Here is a 10445-nt window from a genome sequence, read left to right as displayed (position 1 = left end):
TAATATACAGCGGGTTTGGCTCGAAATTACTCCTGTGCATTTCATACCGCGCGCTTTCAAAGGACGTCTCGTGTGGCCACGAGGAACGGGAGAAACAGGGATAAGGAGAGACGCATTCACTCACAACAGTCTCAGCAATTTCACGTGCTCGAGCTTTCACCGTTTGAAGTTTAACGTTTTTATCTGAAAAGTAGGCTGTTTATTATTTATTTGTTTATGTAACAGGGTCCCCGCGCTCCCAGCTGGGGATATCATTTGTTTTCTGTGCAAGTAGGAGAGGGAAAAATCCCCAAGTATAACAAGAGACGAACAGTTAGTGTTGATTTTCATTTGCATAAATTTTCATATATTTTAGTGAAAATAATAGCGGCGCCGAGGAGAGCTGTGCTCAGTCGAGTCGGCGGGACGAGCATCCTCGCACGGACCAGAGTCTGGCGAGGAGGACAGAGACTTTGGTTTTTTTGAGTATCTGGGATCCTCGCGGTAAGTGACGAACATTCTGTCCTTTGCGTCTATTGCCTTGGCGTTACAGGGAATACCGCAGTAGCCTACAAACACAGGCGGTCTGACTAGTTCTGAGTATATATATATATATATATATATATATATATATATATATATATATATATATATATATATATATATATATATATATATATATATATATATATGTGTGTGTGTGTGTATGTGTGTGTGTGTGTGTGTGTGTGTGTGTGTGTGTGTGTGTGTGAGCTTTTACCTAGAGAAGATCAATAGGGCTTTGTGTCGCTTTTAGCTTCATAAACACCGAGCAGACGGTTAAGCCGCGCGGGTCTGTAGTGATTGTCCAATGGAGAGAACGCAATCAATCACATTTAAACAGAGACCCTCGGCCGAATCCCCCAAGAGTCACGTACAAGTGGATATCAAGCCGTTTACAGAAATCGATCTCTGACTTCTGTGCTAAAGTTTGATGAAACTTGAGTAAAAATCCTGACGTACCCCTGAAGTGTAGGCGGTTACCGGTGTAATAACGACAGGAGCGATTTCTAGCAGTAAATATACAAGGACCGCTGAACACGAAGAATCCTGGCAAAAGACATATTAGCAATCCATGCAGGGCTACTTCTGCGTAACGGGGAAAAAAAAACAAACACACACACACACACACACACACACACACACACACACACACACACACACACACACACACACACACACACACATATATATATATATATATATATATATATATATATATATATATATATATATGTGTGTGTGTGTGTGTGTGTGTGTGAGATATATATATATATATATATATATATATATATATATATATATATATATATATATATATATATATATATATATATATATATATATGTGTGTGTGTGTGTGTGTGTGTGTGTGTGTGTGTGTGTGTGTGTGTGTTACGCGCTTTCTCACGGGTTAACTGTGTGTCCTCGGTGGAAAATGCCTTGTCGCGCAGCCCCCAGTAAGACCGTTTGTTTCATTGATGGGGAGGCATTTCTGAACCCTGCGTTTGGGTTGCCATGGTGAGTCGAATAAAAGGGGGAACACTGGTCGCATTAAGCTATATGTTTGTGCACTGGAGTTGAGATGAAAGATCTTGAGTGAAGTCCAGATGATCACCAGAGCGCCAGACCGACCCCTCCGATCCGTTTAGTCGCCAGGAGCGCGGTCGTTTTTGCAGTAATCTACGGTGAATTACCGGAATGACGGCATGCTCGTCTGTGCTGTTTTGGCTCTCGAGACTAAAACCCAAACTGGCAGTCACTCGACGGTGACGTATCGGGGAGCACGGTGTTACCGGCAGGTGTCGCGCGAACTCATGGTAGCGCCTGTGACTGGGGAGAGATTAGCGCGTTATTATGGAGCGACGCGAGGCCTTTTCTTCGCTTCAAAGATGAGCAAAAACTCCACTGAAAACGACTTTATTTGAACATCTGAACGATCCGAGTTCAGTGAAACTCACGCGGGTAGTGAGGGAGTCGGTGAGGAACAAGAGCGCGCTGCAGATGACGGCTCGCCCCAAGCTGCATGTGCGGTGTCCTAATAAAACAAGGCGCGCCGTCTCCAGCACGTCTGGACAACCGCGCGCTTAAACCTACTGCGGCTCAAAGACCTTTAGAAACGCGCTGGTTTTAACCAGTAAACTTTTTCAAAAGCTCCACGGACCCAGTGGAGCTGCCAGATTAACGAGAGGATCGGTGTATTTCACATTTATTGTGCGGATCACACAAGTAAATCAAGCAGGAATAACTTTATCTGGTGAGGTCATCTGGGGGCAGGGCTGTCGTTTTCCGTTTTCGTTAGAGTTAAATTTTAAAGACACACAAAAATATACACATAAGGTGAAATATTTAGAAATGTATGAGTGGGGAAAGTGAAGACCAAGACTTGGATATCCCCAGACACAGATCTGTCCATATTTGCATATTTCCGTTCATAAATCATTGTGTAAGTATTGTCAGTATTGAGTATAGCCTGAACAGACATTTTTTCATTTTATTACGTTATTATAATTTTATTCCAAAATCTGCCTTCATGATCTGACAAAGCTTTTACTACTTAGTCAGCTGGGAGGAGAAGATGACTGTACTAATATGGATAACCTGAGCACGAAATCTGCTTCAATCTCCGAAGAGGTCAATAAGATGTGTAATAAGGAAATAAATATTATTCGCCTTATTTTTCTCAAAATCCACCTTTAAACAATGCAAATTAAAATGTAAAATAATTCACCCAAATAAAAGATATTCGTGCAGGTTGCTGCTAAACGACTGGAGGCGGTGTTTGATGAGTGTGTTTAGAAGCGACCTGGCAGGACTGCTATGATACCGCCGGAACACACGCGTGCACGTACGCGCGTGTTACCCTCTTCTGTTCGGGACACTGTGATAGGAACTAAACGTTTGATTTTATTTGTAACTATAAAATAAAATTCGATGACAACGTACATTTCTAACAATTTCTAACATATAAAAATACATTTTACGTATAGATGAAAACATATTTTATTATTAAAACAACAACAACAAAAATAACAACAAATCAACAATCATAATCATAATAATAATAAAATGGGAATTAATTAAAGCCGGTTTGTCACGCGGCCCTGCGTTCATTCCTAGGTATCACATTATTACTGATGTATTATAATGTTTGTAGTACTAACTTTAGGAATGTCTATGACAGAGAGTAAAGAGCACTCTATTTATTTGATTTTTAAAAAGCTCGTCAAAGTCAAAGGAACTGAACAATCGCGCGAGCGTCGAGGCGCTGTAATTTTACAGCAGAAAGAATGACGTCGTTTGTAATCTTCGCGCGCGCGACGCGTGGAATATTCGGCGCGTCACGTCGTTCCGGTTTATTTCTTCCGCCGCTCCCCAGTGCGTCATTTTCATCCGCTCCGGTTCAGCGCAGCGAAAATGGCAATGCAGAATTTCTCTGCGTTGCGCGACAATGATGCGAGCGCCTTTATTCATGAACATATCAACTAACCCTTATAGATCGCGCCATTTCGTATTGGAAATCAATGTAAATATCGTAATTTGCTCGGGCTAAATGAATTCCTAGTGGCGTTGTACTAGTAAACACAGGGAAGCACTGACGGAAAGTAATATGAATTATTCATATAATTTAAGTTAGAAATAAGGGCGTGTGTATATTTTCATATCGAGGTGAGGTGGGCTGTTGGGCTGTCACTGATGTGTACAGATTTAGATACCAGCCTGGGTCACCTGAAACACAGCATGAACTGGTAGCGCTAAGTGCACACCTTTTAGTGCCAGGACACTGTGAGTAAGGATCAAAGCACGATTTTTTCATTTTGGTTACTGTAAAGTACACAGGGCATCAAAAGGCCATTCCGTCAGCTGGTCAGGGCAGAGGACAGGGGACAGCTGGACAGGGCTGAGGTCACTCAGGACATGTAATGTGGATGGACCATGCAGCACACACCCGGAACTGTCCTCATGGCCAGGAAAGTCAAAGTGCTCTGCTAGGTGATGAGACGTGTTCTGGTGTTTCATGTGTTTGACCGGCGGGATGCGAAATAAGCACACAGAGCTCCCTAGTGTAGGCCGTCTTCTGCACACTGGATATGGGAAAGAAGGAGTTAAATGGGTGCTCATCAGGACCCCTGACTGGACCCACATGAGAAAACAGATGTGTGGACACCTGGCACCCTGCTGTACTGCGGAGGGGCAGAACTCTCCACAGCTGCCCCACCGATGGTTCTGTGTGCCATTATATACTGCACATATGCCACTGGGATTAGGATCACTATTAATCAATACTGCGGTTTAATCAGACATCAGACGTCTGATTTGGTGCCGAGGACGGATGCAGTGTGAGTACGGCCATGTTTCCACGACTGCTGTGTTTTGTTTTTGTTCCTCTGGAGAGAGCTTTGTGGCGGCTCCCTGCTCGCGCTTCCATTAATCACAGCGTTTATTTCCCCCAGGACGCGGCCACGCGAATCACCCCCAAAATCCCAATCACACCGGATAACGGAGAGACGGGACGTGCGGGACACCCTCGCAGCCTCTCCCGTTCTGCATGCAGGATGGAATCTTCTGCAATTCCGACTCCAGACTGGAGCATAAAGTGTTTGTTTGCATGTGTGTGAGAGAGACAGAAAGCACGTGTGTGTGTGTGTGTGTGTGTGTGTGTGTGTGTGTGTGTGTGTGTGTGTGTGTGTGTGTGTGTGTGTGTGTGTGTGCTACCGGTAAAGAGACCTGAGCAGCGTCTGTGGTCTGCGTTGGTGCTCCGTGCTGTGTTTAGACATCCGTGGAGTCTGGAACTGGTCTGCAGTCTGGGCACAATGTGCTTTTAGTTGCAACACAGAAGTGTCTGAATGCTTTTCTGGCAGAAGGAAAAGACAGAGCACATGTTTTCCTGTACAGCGATACTGAAATAATCCCAGACTGACTGGACTGGCATTAGTTCTTATAGCCAGTACTGTCCAGCACACTTAGTCATTGTCACAGACCACAGGTCATTTTTAGCACTCAGAATGAGCCAAACAGATTTTCAACAATGTAAAGGCATCCCAGCTCAGACGAGGCCAAACCTGTGTCCTCAGAGCGGAGCCAGTGTGTTTATCCACATCGCTTCACTTGATTGATGCCATATTTGACTCACCCTTTTAAACGGCGTATAAGTTACCATAAACAATACATGGGGATAGCAATAATTTTTTTTAATTGACAAAAAACCAGCCCCTTTGACTGAGTGTGGCTCCGTTGGCCCAGTAACCACACAGTAAAGCTGACATCACTGCTGCAGTAAACATGGCTAACATGCCGCAGGTGATTACAGAAAACAAATAAAAGAAGAGGGCCGTGATTTTCCTGATGGCTAGTGTCAACGTAGCACAGATTCATGGAGGGAATGGGGAGGAAGTGCGTTTCTCCAGCCCATCCGAGAGGAAGGATGGTCTGCTGGGGTAGCTAGCTGACGCCGCAGTGCGCAAGCCACGTCTGAGCAGCCGCTGCGTTCCAGTTTAGCCATCTGGACGTTCCGCTGGTGTGCTGGAGCCTGCCGATGAAGTGAAATGCATCATGGGACACGTGACGTGGCGTCCAGCGTGCTGACCTCTCGCTTAGACATCCACGACGGTAGACGTGGCTGGAGATGCCTTCTCCGCAGAGGACTGAGTGACCGTGTGACCTTGTGACTGCCTGACCACGTGACTCGCTGCCTGCCGCTCTCGTGTGTGTGTGGGGAGGATTCATGCCTGTGTTATGTACGGTAGATGCTAATAGTGGATTCAGCGGCAGAGCCACTAGTTTAGAAATGGGTGTGCATTCATCATTTGATCTTAGTTCCCCAGGGGCTGCATCTCTCTCCCCGCACCCCCCTTTCTCTGTCTCTCTCTCTCTCTCTCTCTCTCTCTCTCTCTCTCTCTCTCTCTCTCTCTCTCTCTCTCTCAGTGGCCTGTTCCACTAACTCCGGCTCAAGACTGAGCTGAACTGTCCAGTGCCGGTGACTCAGTGCCTGGGTGGTGAACTGCTTGCCTGGGGGGGACCACGCACTGTATTTTTAGCAACGTGCGCTCGGCCCAGTTTGGAGGTCCACAAGCCTCCACCATGTGTGTGCAGCTGTGGGTGGTGGTTGTGGGTGGAGGAAGAATAATGACCGCGGCTAAAGGAACATATGTGTCTCATGTATAAGGCTGAAAGGTCAACATGTCTAACCTGCAGTGTGTGTGGTAATGGCTGCCCAGGACTGCCATCGAGCGTGTGCACGTGCGCATGCGAGTGTATGTGTGAGTGTGTGGCGTGCACGCATGCATGCGTGTGAGTGTGTGTGGACCACACACAACCTTGTCATGGAGTTGTAGCCATGTGCTAAGCGCTTGTGCTAACTTCCGTGCTCACGTGAGCCACGGTGCTTCTTAAAGTGCGCGCAACAGGAAGGCCGTCTGTCTGGTGCTGTCGTCCTGTCTGAGACTCACACGGAGCTCCAGCTTGGCGTATAGTGGGGACACATCAGAGAATTAGACAAAAGCAAATGGATATCAAACACACTCGCAGCCGCACAGGGGACGCGTGCGCATAACGTCCACAAGGACAGTGATGTCATGGTGTAATCAGCGTTCTGTGTTTGCGCTCCTGTGAAAATCCATGAAGATCATGGTGCAAGGACGCTGAGCCGCGCTGCAACACCACGCCACCACGCCGCCACGCCGCATACCCGTAGGTAGTATGGTCCACAGCGAACTCACATATCACCCGCATCTATCCACGCACAGTCCGTATTACACTGGGACTCAGCCAGCAAGCCAGTGCACTGGGTTCAGGGAGTGTGAACAGGAAAGAACATTACAGTTATCGTATCGTTTCTCCTAGAGAATATGGAAGAGGCGCTATGCAGCTGACAGCCTGGGGCTGTCTTGTGCGTATGGGTTCCTATGGTCTCTAAGCAGAGATGTTTTAATGTTGAACGTAGCTGAAGCAGGCTGTTGTGTGAAGTGTGTTTTTTCTTTTGCAGGTGAGGATAGATGGAGAGAAGGAGATTGGATGTAGGACCTGACCCCATTCTGAAGGAGGGACCAAGTGGCCACACACACACACACACACACACACTCACGCACATGCAAGCACAGGCGCTACACACACACACACACACACACAAAGATACACCCATGTGCACGTGCACACACACACGCATACACATGCACACACACACGCATACACACACACACACACACACACACACTCACGCACACACGCACACAAATGCGCTATACACACACACACACACAGGTGCACACACACACACACAGAAGTACACTCTCATACACTCATACACACACACACACACACACACACACACACACACACACACACACACACACACACACACACGCATGCATGCACACACACACATACTGTCTCCTCTGCTTCCAGTTCACACTACTGCTACATCTCTCAGCCTGCTGGCTGTTTTTCTTTGAGAGACTAAAAATATGCAAATGGTATTGTTAAAGATGAAAAAGTGAAGCCCCGCCCCTCCACCCCCGCCCCTCTGCCTGTGTTCCTGGTGAGTGAGAGAGTACAAGGTGGCAGAACATCACTTGTGTTTCTGTCTGGCTGTATGGCAGATATGTGCTGTGTGTGTGTGAGTCTGTAGAAGGGCCGGGACATTAAAACAGTTTCCAACAGCAGCGTCTCTGTGATGTTATTTTCATTTCTATGGCAAGAGTTGTGGCGCTCTTCCAACGTGGACCACAGGTAATAAACACGCAGCGTCCAGCTCTTAACCACTGCTGGGGAATGTGGGTGAAAACACTGATGTTCTTGCCGTGCCGCTGACACCGTCTGATGTGATTATGAAGACACTTCAGACCAAAGTGTCGGACAGGTCCGAGCCTCTGCCCAAGACGCATGTCGGTGCCGCAGATCTTCTGGGCGACACAGAGCGGCTCGATTGTTAGTTTGGGTTTACATTTTTCCAGCTCACATCGGCGATACAGCTGAGAAGTTTAGCACAGCATCGATGAGCAAATAGTGATTACCCGTGACCAGGCCACAATAGCAGAGCAAAAACAGTTTCATGTTAAGGGAGAGATTTGGTGGAACGAGGGATTTAGGCTCAGGCCACGTAGGACCTCTACACAGTTCTCACTGGAGTCTGGAGATGTCTGTATGCAGTATTGGACCCAGCTGGACAGAAGGACTTGACACTGCTGCTATAATGAATATTATAGTAACATATTTGCAAGATTGCATTAGATTGAGTGCAGCGGCTTTCAGCTCCTACGCTTCTCATGAAAACATGAAGCATGTGGAGAGAGAGGGAGAGAAGGGGGAGGGGGAGAAAGAGAGAAAGAGAGAGAGCAAGAGAGAGAGGGAGAGAGAGGGAGAGAGAGAGACACTAATCTTCATGGTTTTATTTGATTTGTCCCATGTCCATCATTATAAAGAAAGTGACCTTAATTACTGTAATAACACTGTGACCAGGCTGTGTAAACAAGGCTGTCACAACACACACTGAGTAAGGTTGTAAGGTAAATGTAAAACACAGGGACTGTAAACCATAAGAGTTGCATTAATGATCAGACACTTAAATGTAAATCAGTCTAAAGGCATTTCGTGCTAAGTTCAGACTCCAGCGATCATCTGAGAAGATGATCAGATGCAATGTTTCCCACCTCACACCCCCACACACCACCATCTTTCTGAAGCTCCTTCCTGTTCTGTTATTTTTTCACTTGCCCTCTCTGGACTGTGTGCACTGTCGACGTGACTCTGTGCCGTCGTCGCTGTGTGTTTAACAGTAAAGCCTCTGTGAGCTCAAGTCCTGCCTCTCTGCCTGCTGTTTGCTGTGCCACTCCGAGACGCCCTCTCGTTCTGGCCCCCGGCCAACAGCCCTCGGCCCCGGAGTGCACCGGCCTCTGAAGAGACGCCAACAAACGACCCCTTTCAGCGGCGAGCAGCGGCCGGGGGCAGACCGCCCGGGCGCCCGCGGCAGCGTCTTGTGTCGCCTGCCACGGAGAAAGAATCTGCTTTTATCTGGCGGCTCAGCGGACCACAGTGAGGGATCTTATGCACTTACGCGCTAGACAGCACTGAGAGAAGGAGAAAGAGAGAGTCAGAGAAAGAGAGGCAGAAAGAGTGAAGGGAGAGAGAGAGAGAGAGAGAGAGAGAGAGAGAGAGATGGATGTGTGGTATCAGTTATTTCCACTCTAGGCTTGAAAAGGTCTGTGTACACTATAATATAACAACTACAGGCTTAGGACTAACTCTAACTACATGACACATTCAGATATGACACCCTCATGCTGGCTTCAATGTGTTAATTATACACAGCCTGGAAGTTAGCAAATCACGCCACAAGATTCAGTGCAGCTCCACTGTGCACTTCAGTACGTGACAAATAAGACAGCAGTAAATGTTTAGTATTTTCATTTTCACAGACACATTGGACATACCTTTCTGACAAGAGATTGTGTGTGTGTGTGTGTGTGTGTGTGTGTGTGTGTGGGTGGGATGATCATTGATCACCTGATCATTAGAACTAACTGGTTAAACGCCAAAGCCGTGGTAACTACACACACTCATTAACCCTTAACACACTCACTACGGCACGTATAGGGTAACTACACACACTCATTAACCCTTAACACACTCACTATGGCCTGTATAGGGTAACTACACACGCTCATTAATGCTTAACACACTCACTATGGCACGTATAGGGTAACTACACACACTCATTAACCCTTAACACACTCACTATGGCCTGTATAGGGTAACTACACACACTCATTAATCCTTAACACACTCACTACTGTCTGTAGAGGGTAACTACACACACTCATTAACCCTTAACACACTCACTACGGCCTGTATAGGGTAACTACACACACTCATTAACCCTGCACACACTCACTATAGCCTGTATGGAGTAACTACACTACACACTACACACTATAGCCTCACAAGGCCTCCTCTTTTCACAACCTCTTTCCAATGAAACATTTTATAACACATATTATTGGAAAAAAATTCTTTATATAAATATATAAAGAACATTTGGCATAAAGTATTTCTTAATAAAAGCCTGCTAATTTACGCTACATCTGGCCAAGCACCCACTACTAAGAAGGGTTTTATGAAATGTATTTCTTGTTCATATTTTTCGCTGATGTCCTTATGTAGAACAGTTGGTATTGGGGATTTGCTGGCTGCAGGCAACTAAATTAGTTTACACTGGTGTAGTGCCCAATGCAGAGGGGCTCCTGTGAGCCATTAGGAAGCCTGCTAGTCCAAGATCAGAGCCTGTGTGTGTGTGTGTGTGCGTGTGTGTGTGTGTGTGCGTGTGTGTGTGTGTGCGTGTGTGTGTGTGTGCGTGTGCACGAGAGCATGCGAGAGAGAGAGAGAGAGAGAGGGTGAGCCAGTGTAAATATGTGTGCATAGTAAATGTGTAAG

General features: G+C 46.6%; 1 long non-coding RNA gene across 1 annotated transcript; it reads left to right on the top strand.

The window, feature by feature from the left end:
- Nucleotides 1-3: 3 nt before the first annotated feature.
- On the top strand, nucleotides 4-7132 carry LOC113574067. Its single transcript, XR_003410279.2, has 3 exons — nucleotides 4-190; nucleotides 356-483; nucleotides 7003-7132. It is a non-coding gene; the product is annotated as an uncharacterized LOC113574067 (long non-coding RNA).
- The last annotated feature ends 3313 nt before the right edge of the window (nucleotides 7133-10445 follow it).

The sequence above is a fragment of the Electrophorus electricus genome, chromosome 1 (genome assembly GCF_013358815.1).
Source record: "Electrophorus electricus isolate fEleEle1 chromosome 1, fEleEle1.pri, whole genome shotgun sequence".
Classification (NCBI taxonomy): Eukaryota; Metazoa; Chordata; class Actinopteri; order Gymnotiformes; family Gymnotidae; genus Electrophorus; species Electrophorus electricus.
This window is presented reverse-complemented; position numbering and strand designations above follow the sequence as displayed.